The sequence below is a fragment of the Topomyia yanbarensis genome, chromosome 3 (genome assembly GCF_030247195.1).
Source record: "Topomyia yanbarensis strain Yona2022 chromosome 3, ASM3024719v1, whole genome shotgun sequence".
Taxonomy (NCBI): domain Eukaryota; kingdom Metazoa; phylum Arthropoda; class Insecta; order Diptera; family Culicidae; genus Topomyia; species Topomyia yanbarensis.
In genome coordinates this window covers 326309092-326321552 of record NC_080672.1, presented here as the reverse complement: position 1 = coordinate 326321552, position 12461 = coordinate 326309092, and the positions used below count along the sequence as shown (strand labels likewise).

The 12461-nt window shown below is 37.2% G+C and overlaps 1 protein-coding gene across 1 annotated transcript in view; it reads right to left on the bottom strand.

The window, feature by feature from the left end:
* LOC131686735 (neurotactin) overlaps window positions 1–11402 on the bottom strand; it is a 143222-nt gene extending 131820 nt beyond the window's left edge. The window contains exon 1 of the mRNA XM_058970672.1: window positions 10782–11402. The gene's annotated coding sequence lies outside the window, so the exon portion shown is untranslated. The remainder of the gene's footprint in view (window positions 1–10781) is intronic.
* Between the last annotated feature and the right edge of the window lie 1059 nt (window positions 11403–12461).

Here is a 12461-nt window from a genome sequence, read left to right as displayed (position 1 = left end):
TGGCGGAGTTATGGCTTTTTCCCCGAAACCATTTTACATTTCTTATAAAAGAAATGTATAGAATTCGCTCAAACTTTCAAGATTTTTTCCGAGGCCCGGAGGGCCAAGTCTTGTATACCAATCGACTCAGCTCGACGATTTGGGACAATGTCTGTGTGTGTGTGTGTCTGTGTGTGTATGTAACGGACAAATTCTCATTCGTGTTTCTCAGCAATGGCTGAACCGATCTTATCCAAACCAATTTTAAATGAAAGAACTAAAAAACAGTATGAACGCTATTAATTTGTTTTTGATTCTGATGTTTAGTTTCCAAGATATGAATGTTTGAATGTATAAAAATGGCGTTTTTTGCAGTTTTTTTGGATTATCTGCCGAAATTGACAACATAGATTAACAATTTATATGTTTTTAGACAGCTTTAACGAATACCTTTCGAACAAGCTATAGGTTGTTGAAATCGGACTATTATCATAAGAGATATTTAACATTAAATGCGGACGAAAGATTTTTATCATTTCCCATTGCCAGAAATATGACCAAAAACATGTAATCTATTATTAACGCCAAAACGGCTTATTTTAGGTCAATAGTATCTTCGGAGAATTTAATGGAGGTAATATGCCTTTTCTTTTGGTATTGTGCTTTTGCTGATTAATCCCCCTATGAGTGAGATATTTTCACAAATTTTCTTGGAAGTGATTATATCGAAATGATGTCTTCAGCAAATTTGTAGCTCTTACTTTTGCGAATAACTTTACTACAGACTTCAAATATCTATTTCGAATACTTTAAAAGTTATGGCTTGTTATTTGTTGATTACTCTTTGTCGCCTATTTATTGTTCAATATAGTAATAATCCATTGAAATAAGCTAAACATTATTTCGATAAAACGAATTTTGTATTTCATTTTACTATCTACAATCGCTAGAAATAATCACCGAACACTTCCAAGTTATCTGGACGGAACTTGTTAACTTATCAGTACAAAAATGTTCATTTGTGCGAACCTTCTGACTGCAATTCGATCTGAAACATATCGGAAAATGAAAAGCGAAATAAATAATTCCGAGCAACGGCGTAGCCAAGGGAAGGTTTTGGGGTTTAACACAATACAACCCCCCACACCCCCCACCACCACACCCAAAAAAAAATTGGATTGAAGTTGAAAATTTATTGATGCAGATCATGAGGACTGTTGATAAATTGTCGGAATGGTTCCTGATATGTAACTGATCTATTGATCTTGATTTCACAGTTGTCTAATTGCATCAATATCAAATTCCTGCCTGAGAACATTCCAATAGAAAATTCCAGAGTTCTGTAATCAATCATAATCCTCAGATTTATTTTCAAATTGATCTCAAGTGTCTTTATTTAATAGGAAGCGAAGTTAAAATTGATTTAATGTCTATGAAACATAGAACTGCTCACCAAGAAAAATGCATAACTTTCAACATTTGCTAAAAATATTTTGCCTTTCTCATTCACTCTAAAATTCGTCAATCTAATCCCGACCCGGAGGGCCGAGTGTCATATGCCAATCGACTGAGTTCGTCGAGATCGGAAAATGTCTGTGTGTGTATGTATGTGTGTGTATGTGTGAATGTGGAAAAAATTTGACCTCTGTTTCTCAGAGATGGCTGGACCGATTTGCACAAAGTTAGTCTCAAATGAAAGGTACAACCTTCCCATCGGCTGCTATTGAATTTTTTATTGATTGGACTTCCGGTTCCGGAGTTACGAGTTGAAGAGTGCAATCACACAGCAAATTCCCATATAAACTGAAATGAAAAATTTTCAAAATCAAATTTGTATTTTTGATGCCAAATGACTTTAAAATGCATGAAACATTGAGATGTTTGACAAAAATTGACTTTTTTGGACTTTGGTACATTTTTGCCTTTCTCATATAGAATGGTTATGCAATCACTCACTAAAAATCGTCAATCATACCGGCCCGGAGGGAGTATGCAGTGAGGGGTTGCTACTTTAAAATTAAAACTAGTTTAAAATTTCTTAACAAGTTGAAAATTTTCGGCAGGACCTGGACCTCCCGGATCTTTCTCCATGATCCGCCGCTGGTTTCAAGCGATGTTTCAGTATCACATAGTATCTCAAGATCGTGGCTGTCGATCCGTTGTATGTATGTGCAAATCGTACTGAACATGTAATATTCATTTCCACCATTGTATTGAACATAACCAGCCATGGAATCGTAGTCTGGACAAATGAGAAAAGCACAATTGCACCACTAAGTGGATTAAAACAGGTTTTTATTTTGGGAATGCGTCGAGTTGAGACGAAAACGTAATATGATTAATAACGAGGATAACACTTTCCAAATGTAGAGTGAAATTTATGAAAAAGGTTCTGATCGATTTTGATGAGCATTTGATTTTGTTGTATGACCAATTATATGTATAGGTCAAATGTTTAAAAACAGTAATTTAAGGTCAAGATAGCATCATTTTGAAACCGCCAATTTCGGAGGTTTAGTATCTTCAATGAGTTTTACAAACGTTAAACAGCGCATCATTTGATAAAATAATTTTGACGGTATATCGTCCAAGAAGTATTTATGGTGAATTTTCTCAGGTTAATATTCATGACTACAATAAAGTCTCAACAAATTCGCTAAAGACACGAACTCTGTTACTATTTTCTGAAAAATTAATTCTGCATAATTTTAAAACTTCAAAAATTACAATTTCGGAATTATGCCGTTTGGGCAGTAAGATCGATTTTTACCAAACCCCCACCAATTGTAAAATTGGTATTGTAAAAAAACGTAAGGGCGATACTTTAATGCTGATAGGTGGGACCGAAAATCGCCAAAGGGGCGATACTATCATTTTGTCAATTTCAATAGCAAACTCAAATTTTAATTTAATAATTTCAAATACTTCATGAAGTTTTGGATTTCGATCACTGCATCATGCAATCTAAGATGTAAAAAACACAATAGTTCTTAAATGGGAAATAAAACCAAGACTGGAAATATTCACTGTTGATTTTATTTGAATGGTGTCACTACTAGTATCGCTTTTTTCAAGAAAAAGCGTTGATTTCTTAGTTCTCAGTCGCGTTGGAAATTTGAGTAAAGTATAAACTTCAAATCGATTCAAAAAAAAAATCGATTTTTTTGGCTCAGTACAATATATAACCCCTTTAGGAAAATTCAGTTTTCCCACCACAATTTAGATATTTTATTGATTTATTCCTTCGTCTTTGGCTAATTCTGCCATACAGACTGTTACTTAAAATTATTTAACATGTACAGTAGAGTGCCCAGAAAAATAATGAATTTTTGAAAAGTCACTCGACCCACCCCTGAGTCGATTCCTAGTACCACCAGGAGTACTTGCTCCAAATTTGAAGCAAATCGAACAAGTCTAGCTACCGGACCAAGGTGCCTGAAGTTTGTATGGGATTTTTCGACGATTTATATGGAGAAAACCCACTAGCTCGCATTTTCACCGCTAGGTGGCACTGTATGCATCGTATTATCACTGTAAGTAAAAATAAGAAAGATAATTTAATGGTTTACAACTTTGTCGAAGACTGCTAGTCAATCCGGCTTTGTTGAAAGAAGTTATTAAACTTTTAGTGAAGTGATGTCCGAGTTAGTTTTGCATGGGGCCTAGCAGTACGTGGTAGTATATCAGTACTAGGTTCTAACAAACTAAACATTTTTGTGGAATAATGGTTAGATTTAGCTGAATAGTATGTTCGGAAGAATTGCAGTACATAACACGAGTTATGTTTTGGTTAGAAAATTTTAGTTCCACCTGTGACCGCATAGATAGCGCTTACACTAACTTTTCAACGGAGAGAGATAGAATATCGAGAATTTGGCAAAATTACTGAAAAAACCTTGTTCTACAACTTTGTAGAAGACACCTAATTTCTATCTCTCTCCGTTGAAAAGTTAGTGTTGGCGCCATCTATGCGGTCACAGATGGAACTAAAGTTTTCTAACCAAAACATAACTCGTATTATGTACTACAATTCTTCCGAACACTAACATCTAACCATTATTCCATAAAAATGTTTAGTTTGTTAGAACCTAGTACTGATACACTACCATGCACTGCTAGGCCCCACGCAAAACTGACTCAGACATCACTTCGTTATAAGTTTAATAACTTTTCTTGTTCGCGTCGGATCGCTTTGCAGTCTTCAACAAAGTTGTAGATAATAGAACTATCTTCTTAAGTTTCACTTTTGGTGATAATCTGATGTATACAGTTCCCCCTAGCGGTGAAAATGTTTCGTAAGTGGGTTTTCTCCATGTAAATTGTCGAAAAATCCCATACAAACTTCAAGCACGTTGGTCCGGTAGCTAGGTTTGTTCGATTTGGCTCAAATTTGGAGCAGACACTCCTGGTGGGACTAGGAATCGACTCAGGGGTGGGCCGATGGGGATCATTTTTTTCTGTCACTCTAATGTACAGTAACAATATATAACAACACAGACAATCGAGCAACAAGCAAAGGTAACAATACAGTATTCCAAACAAAATGTCAAACTTTTCGTGAAATTGTCGGAAACAGAGTCCTAATGGCCATGTTGATGGAGATAGTGCTATTTTTCTTAGCCTTGCGTCAATTCCTACTTTGAATGAAATGAACGGCATTAATGACTCGTCCTTCCATTCAGGTACGAGCTTCTTCACAATTGCAGCATTAGTTCCGAGTGATTCTGCGACCAGAGTAGCAATATCTTTCTCACTCACTGTGTTCTTGCCACGCCTAAAGAATAGCCAACAAAGATTTGTAGAATTACTTGACTCCAAAGAACCAGCAACCCTACACCCTTGTTTCAATCGAGTGGACGACATTTGCGGGATTGATTGAGCTAGAGATGAACTTGTTTCCGCCAAAGAAAAACAAGATTCAGCCATTTCGGTAATTGATTCACTCAGTATTCACATCGACAGCAACAGTAGCCGCATGAGCAGGGGTAAATGAAGTAGCGTCGGTGATCGCCTCTCGTTTATCTCGAAAAGCCTGCATCTTGCGAACGCCGTCCATGATCGTCGTACACGGGGTACACATCCACCAGATATTCTTGTACCTGTTGCAGCAGGTGACCTCTGCAGTAGACAGCACAGCACATTCTGCATGATAATTATCCTGACAAAATCCATCACAAGAAATGGTTACCCCTCCAGGCATGATAGGCAAGGCACATTCGCAGCAAAACATCTTCAATCAGCACGACTTTCTCTTGTTCAATACAGCTGGTATGATGAAGAATAACGTTCTTTTGTTTTCGACTGTATAGAAGCGGTAGCACCGAAAGATAGAACAAACGGATAGTTCGTTTAATCGGGTGAAAAATCGCCTTTTTATCTATAATATCACCAGCGATGTAAAATGTACGATCCGAAAACAGTGCACTATAACTGATAAAAGCGAATGGCAGCAAAATACGATATGGAAATCGATCGCGCGACTATTTGCCACGAAAAAGCGAAAGCAGCTCAGCTGACAAACAACCGGTCGGAGGGAATACACACAACTGACTTTTATTAACAGAGCATTAACAATAATTCGTTGGTATGTCTATTTTATGGGCCATTTTTTCGCTTCCCCATTGATTTGGTTTGAGATTTCTAGCACTGATGTTGTCCTATGCTGATTTGAGCGATTCTCTGAGTCCTGCCACTATCCCATGTAGTATGTGTTATCAAAAACATCGCGAAGCATCAAGTTCTAAATGTTCTCAAACGATATAATATCCGAAGAGAGTGATAAGAGCTATAAGAAATGTCTCATCACACTGTTAGGTGGATTAAAAGCGTTTTTATTTAAGAGGTTTGTGGTGATCACGATTGACTACTCAACTAAAATCCCAAAACTCAAAAAAAATTCCATTAGTGTATGAGTATTCTTCATACCTCAACGAGTAGTTGAATAAATGATAATTTGTTTCTGCATTCGGGAACGTTTTTCCAAAAATATCGCTATTTTAAGATCTAAAAATTGCATTGAAAAATTCTCATCTACAAAACAAAAATTTATGTATAAGAAAGGAATCGTTGAGGTATAGGAAAAATTAATTACGATCAATTGAAAAAAAATTTATACAAAATCGGTTGAGTAGTTTTTCGACAATTGTGATCACGGAAAAACCATATTTAGAAAAAAAAATTCGAGAAAATCTAGTTTAATATTTCAAGTTACACGGCTCTTGGTAGACGAAGCGCACTTTGAAGCGCTGTAACTTTCGATTTATTACTCGCATCTCTATAATAATTTGGGAAAATATTCTCAAGGAGTTGTACTTGCAGATAAAGTAATAACAAAAAATTTGATTTTTTGAAAACTAAAAAGGCAATGTCAAGATACGGGTAAGTGGAATCTGTTACAAACGATACTTGAGGAAATATTTTCAGTCGCATTCCCAACAGCGTTCATATTGCTGAAATGCGGTTGACAAATAACGCTGTGCACCTACTCTGGTCAGATTCCTATATGTATGTCAGTTTTGTAACCAGATGGTATATTCTGGAAAACAATGCTTCAAAGTCACTCGGAAAAATTAACCTACTACAACCAATTCCAAAACAAAAGTTTTCAACAAATGTTGATAAAACACAACTAATCGGCCAATCGATAACGGATGCGCTTTGTATATCGAATATGTCTAGTTTCTCCAAACCAACAGCTAGCACAATAAATGTCGATAAACATGGATTTACAACAGCGGCCTGTAAAAGCAAGAAACAAAGAAGGACTTCCGATTTCGAACATCGTAAAAGCTGTACCAATCAAAATTAGGACGCGAACGATAACGCAGGAGAAGGCAAGTTGTGGTGGACAACACAGCTAATGCATTACCGTCAAGAAAAAAGGCTCTCAACACGCAGCAGCAAGCTTCATTCACAAGACCCTCCGGTCCGTAGTAACTTTGTGTTATTATTTTATGTTTACGTAATGTAAAAACAAGGAAGCTCCACGGCTAAGTTATGCTAAGGCATCGAGTCGTGATAAATATAAAAAAATAAATATGAACATCGATGTTAAGCCATGGGGTCCGCAACAACAATGAAAAAATATCCCAAAAACTAAACGTAGGGGTTAGGTATATGGTTAGGTATATTTAACATAGAATGTGTATGCAAAGTTTGAAAGAAATCGGTTAAGTAGCTTTTGAATGGCAGGTAACATCGCAAATCATGTTTTTTCAAAGAAGTTCTACAAAAAGCTTCGTCACCGAGTCGTTTGTCGATATTTTTGCTAAGAAAAATTACAGCGTGTTTTTGAAATGATATATGATATTGTGCAAAAGTTTTGATAAATTTACTTCACGCAAAGTTCTAAAAACTACTAGGGGCAGCCCTATGGGATTGCACGAACTGTAGACGTAGGACTACTACTACTACTTAATGTAGTAGTTTTATATGTGGACTTAGATGTGTTTTTGCAACGGTTTTTCGAGTGGCAGCGTATTAATTCATAAATAGGCTTTGTAGTATGTACCTATTAGAATCAAAATAGGATAGGCTGAGTGGAACTGAATCACGTGAAGTGGAAATGAATCAATGAATTGATCGAACGGAAATAATAAACTTTCGTAGTGCTTTCCATCGATCCGCGTAAATTTGTTGCTAAGAAAGCTTTCGTCTTTGCGCAACGAAAGCTCAGATTGCTATCATGCAGGTTACGCATGCAACCACTAACAAACTGAAACAGGAAAAACTCTGTGATAAATTTCCGAAAAATCTAATAAATCACAATATTTCCAAAAATTTGTGAAATTTTCATCAAAATGCCAAAAATATGCCATCTGTGAAAAAGAATCTGTGATCAAAAATTGTGAAAAATCTGTGACATTACAGAAAAATCTGTGAATGTAGTAACCCTGCTAACAAATTAGATATACCTACCTACACATTCGCTTCAAACATTTAACCCAAGCGCACAAAGCAAAATGAGTCAACGCTGATTATGATGGGTAGAGCGAAAGAGACAACTAGTACCACGACACTATGTTTACCGTGTTTGCAAATAGAGCTCGAATGTACAAGCAATTTTGTGTAAGAATAGTTGTGCTCGAGATTGTACATAAAAGTGTGCTGGAAACGAGCACAGCACAAAAGAAAGCATAGTGTTTGAACGGACAAGCTCAGTCGCGTGTTGAACGGCACTGGATAGCGTACCTACTCAGCTTCACTGGCTGTGCAAACACACAACGCAGTTATCTGCTCCGCCTGGAGTTCAACGGGCAACTGAGCTTGTCCGTTCTTCCAATAGTCGATGATGGCGTCACTCATAGAGGCGTAGCGCGCTAGGTACACAATTCTGTCGTCCCGGACTTGGGAAGCGCTACCTTCTGCGTGTAAATGCGCGATATTTTGACTAGGTTGTACATTATTTAAATGTTTAATGACATTATATAAAAAATGTTTGGGTTTATCTGTTGGAATCTATTCTTAGAAGTATTTCTGGGCGATATGCGCAAAAAATTGAAAATTTATCGTGAGATGGCTGATTTATATTTGTTTAAAATTGGACCACTTTTCGTTACATACCATTTTTGTAGAATTTGCAAAGTGCACCCCCATATCGAAAACAAAGACGTAGTCTTACGCCAAAAAAATCGCAAAAAGTGTTTTTTCACGCTGAAACCTTTACCCCCCTAAAGCAAATAACAAATACTAACACATTTAAAATACGTCTCAAGACAGTTTCAAAAACAAAAATAAGTTTAGTAAAAATATATTGAAAATAACAACTAATTTTATAATAATTAGATTACCAGTCACTATAATATATTATGCAATTGTTAAAAAATATTTTGTTGTGTATCTTTAAATGTTAAATTGTGCCCTTTAAAAGGAGTCACAAAATCCACTGGGTGCTCATTAGATAGAAATTAGCAGTTTTACATATCATTCAACATAAATAATGTATCATCTCAGCTTTGTTTTTGTTTTGCGTATTTGTATTAAATTTTATTTTTGTATTAACAACTGAGATATTTGTTAGTGTCCGTCACCAGGGAGCTCTCAATGTGAGTTTTTGGTGCGGAAGCGAGGGGAGGGTTGCTTACAACAAAAATCAATAAAGATCAATCAGAATGCGGAATCCGAGAGTTATATGCAAAGATAATGTTTTATTTTGTGCAGGACACAATTCAAAACATGAAATTGGTTTTAACGTTTCGGATCCTCCTCATCAGTAACTAGCACCATCTTGATAAATCTAAACTAGCACCAAAATTAACACTACTTACTAGCACTACTCAAAAATTACCGAACGTCTTTAATGTGTCCAAAAGCATTCCTGCAACCTTAAAGGTTCTGAAGTTCCTGGATTATTTAACCTACAATTTATTCTATGATTACGATAATGATTAATGTCGTAGAGATGACAGGAGACGACTAGAAATATAATTTTAAAATTCCTCAAATTTCCGAATCCGACACCTAATCGGCACTTATTTATTCATCAGTATCGCGGTTTCTTCCAGGATCATCAGCCGTACGTTCAGGTAGGACCCGTACATTCCAACCTGAATCCCACTATTTTAATATCTCACGTACCAATGAGGCAGACAAATACGACAAAGCTAGCGAGATTTACAGTGCTGCAGCAGCAGGCATAACCCAATGAAACTCACAGCCTCCTTATGCTGAGTTGCATCCTGCACAGCCTAAAAGGAAAAAAAAACTAATACAACCTAGTACCTATCCACCGACATAGCTAGAGTCTCGACAGCAGCCTGTCATCGACGACGGTTCCAGGCCAAATGTTGGTGTGTATGTGTGTGTGTGTTAGTGTAGCAGTCCCATAAAATTTAATGCTCTGCCTGTGTAGCATCATACAGCATCGAGCAACACAATGCGAGGCAGTAGGAAAAAAAACGCAGTGTGAAGGGATACAATCCAACCATCATCAGGATCAAACATATAGGTATCTCCGTGCTTCTTTGATGGGCAATAAACCGAAGGGTGCAGGGGAAAAAAACGAATAAATTCATAAGAGGCGACGAGCACCGGGAGAGAAATAGAAATGGCGCTCAAATGAGGTGAAACTAGATTTCTCGTGGTGTTTGGTGGGCTTGGGAGGTTTTCCGATTTCGTTTTCAGGAGATTTTTATCGAACACACAAAACGATTAAGAACGCAGCTGAAATCTCATTAAAAATATTTAATCCATCTTTTTATCGTTTGGGGTTTCTCGGTTTACTCCGGGTGGAAAGCGTATTTGATTTGAACTTGGTAATTTATAGCCGTAATTCAAGACGGGTTAGGTCGAACACAATCGAGTAGTGAGATACGGCGGAGAGGGCCGATTTGGCTTTAATTCGTAGAACGTGCGAAACAAATGACTCTTTGGTTGATTAAAGGTGCAGGATTTCCCGCTCGATTTGTTCAATTGCCGGTTGAGGTGAGCATTTTCTCACACACTCATTCCGGAGGCACCTAGCAGTGCTAGGTACATCAAAGGTATGCAATCGGGGCCAAAATTGGATTCAGGTTGAGGAAAATCGTGAGAGTAACATCAAAATAGATAATCAATTCCGATTTGATTAATCCATGGGTCTGTTCAAAAGCATGAAAAACTAGAAATATAATTTTCCTTCCAATCGATTTAACGCGGAGAGTCCGCCCAAATGACTATTTTTTGCGGGTAAGAATTCAATCCACTTATCCATACGAACTAGTGGAAAATTCGCTCACTCTCTTTTGTTATTTATTTGGGTTGCTACTATAGCACCTAGCAACCGCTTGGAAAATTTTTCCTTTGTGTTTTAGTTTTTCACTTACCGGCCGGAAAAAAATTGTCCAATACGGAATAATCCTTGTGGCAAAAGTATCCTTTTGCTAACGCCGCGTAACGCTACACATCCAGCTGCAATCACTATTGCGCACTATGTATTTGTTCGGGCGGATTCACCAGCGATCGATCTATACACCACTGAAACAATCACCTTTAGCACTTATTAGCTTATCACTATAGATCCTCAGCAGTTGCCAATACGTGTAACAATATTACTTCTTATATTTCACTCAAAACCAATCTTTGCAACAAGGAAGGAAAAAAGTTGAGCAAACTGTTATTTTTCCATTACTCTCTTTGAAAACGGGATCCTTTTCCGTTGCCACTCCTAACCACGGAATCGATGCACTTTTGCGCGGCGAAAAAGTAAAAGATTTTCCAAAACAAGCGACGCTTGTTCCGAATACGTAAACCGATGCTTACTAGTGGGAAAAAAGGAGCAGCAAATAGCACCCCTTGTGTTAATCGCCCTCTAGAAGGAACAGTAAAATGTAGGATACACGGACAGGCAGTGTTTTAATGCACAGATCATACACAGTAAGGTAATGGTGGAAAGCGGATTTGAATACCGAGAACCGACGGATCGTGTCCTACTACAGTAAACAACGTTCAAACATAAACTAAAATGCTCGCGATGACGCCGCCCGTCGTCTATGCTGGGCTGCCTGGCTCTTTTTTTCCATGGACAGGGCACTCATTCTCCCGCAAGATGGTAGTTCTCCGGGATCGTTTTTATGCTGGCGAACGGCATCGATAGTACCGGCCGGTTTTATGCTCTTGACGCATGGAGAGGAGTGATGAGTGTAAAGTTGGTAAAGAAAATGAAAGCTCGTGGCTGTCTATGCTTTTTTAGCCAGAGCTGTACTGAGGTTCTGCTGTTAAGTTGGTTCTACGCATAGTGGTTTGGGAACTCCGTATCAACTTTTGAGTAGGGCTAATAAGATTTGTAAACAAACTTTTGTTTAGCTGATTTCTCTTAATGTGTTATAATTTTAACACAGAAAACATTTGAAATTGATTCTACCACGGGTAAAGTTGTTCATTCATGTGTATTTTTTCATGAAATTCAACTCGGCAGCGGAATAATGAGCGAAATAAGTTTGTTTACAAAAATCTCATTAGCCCTTTTGAAGAATTAATATTGAACTCCTCGTGCCAGAAATTGTACATTGCAAAACTGATACTATTTTGACTATAAATTCTATTTATTACACGCACTTAAACCATATATGAAGAAGAAATGTTGAATGCATCAAGCCAAGCCCAACAAACAAAACAGCTCTTGTTCTGCTTATTTTCATACATCAAATGCTTGTTCAGCTTTCGTTGTTTGTTGGGACGTCTTTACCAACTGTAAACATTATTCATGTGCACACATAAGCTATAGATGTGTTTTGTTATAGAATCGGTCTTATGTGCATACGCTATGGAATGTGAATGTGTGATTAATATTACTTATATTTTTACTCAAAAGATTTGTGTGCTTGCAAATAGTAGGATTGTACAGCTTAATCCTACTATTTGCAAGCACACGAGGCGCCAGGACTTACGCCACACAAAATATTCACAATGGATTTTGTTCTAGCTTTTCCAACGCGGCAACAGCAACAGCGTTGGAATAGATTTAGCAAAATCCATATTAGGCATTTCTTACAGATAAACATGAA